Below are 1012 nucleotides of genomic sequence, written 5' to 3'. Positions count from 1 at the left end.
CTGCTGGTTCCCAATGCAATTTATTTCTAAGCAGAATATGAGTGACCTAGACCCAAAGAGGAGGCAAAACATGCCTTTCTTAGGGTGATCAGGTACGGGATTCCTTTTATTTGATTTTGAGATCAAAAGACAGAGTTTGGAATTTAGTGAAAAGTTTTTCCATTGGTCTGGCCCCAAAAGGCAGGACATGTGGAAAGAAGGGGCTTGTAGGTTATAGGTGGGTTTACAGTTTTTAGGGTGGTGATTGGAAAAGGAAGGTTGGTGAGATCAGAAAGGAATGTACTTTAACAGAGAGTAGGGGGCTTAATATACATCCCAAAGATACTCCAATACTGTGCCAAGGGGGAAAAATCCTGTTACTAATGGGCCAGAATGGTCTGTCAACATCTGTGGGTGACTCCCCCCAGGCCCCCTGGAAAGGACTTTGGAAAAATTGGAAAAAAGCAGTCAGACTTCTGTCCCCAATGCTTCCCATTTCTTGACTACAATGTGTCCACTTCTTGGTTTCATACTTTGAATAGTTTCCTTCCCTAGGTGGGACAAGATATTCTCTAAGCCAATATGGTGGGTAGGGAGATGAAAACCTCTCACCTATCAGACCGGAGCCACGGACCTCACTTTTCACGGTATATGTAGCAATGTAACGGGGGCTGTCTGAGGCATGGAGAGCTATGCATTGTCTCTCTCACTGGATGAAAGAAATAAACAAAACAAGCAAAAAAAAAACAGAAAACAAAACAAAACAAAAAAAGAAAACAGTCAGTCCAGCAGATGGCGGAGTGTTTACATCGCCGGACTTCTACCTGGCCCACTGCTGTTTGAGTCTGAGACCTAGTGGCTTGAAACTCATGATGAGTGTGGGTGAGTGCATGCCTGGGACCCCAAGAAGAGAATAGAGCAGAAGGGATCATGGCATAGCCATCCCTGTTGGGGTGATTTCTCACTTTTCTTCTCACTGTCTCTGCCCCACCCCAGTATATGCCTCTAGGGCAAAAACCTCTTAAAAAAGAAG

This window comes from Tupaia chinensis, unplaced genomic scaffold, assembly GCF_000334495.1.
Source record: "Tupaia chinensis unplaced genomic scaffold, TupChi_1.0 Scaffold138441_1, whole genome shotgun sequence".
In the NCBI taxonomy this organism is placed as follows: Eukaryota; Metazoa; Chordata; class Mammalia; order Scandentia; family Tupaiidae; genus Tupaia; species Tupaia belangeri.
Note: the sequence above shows the minus strand (reverse complement) of the source record.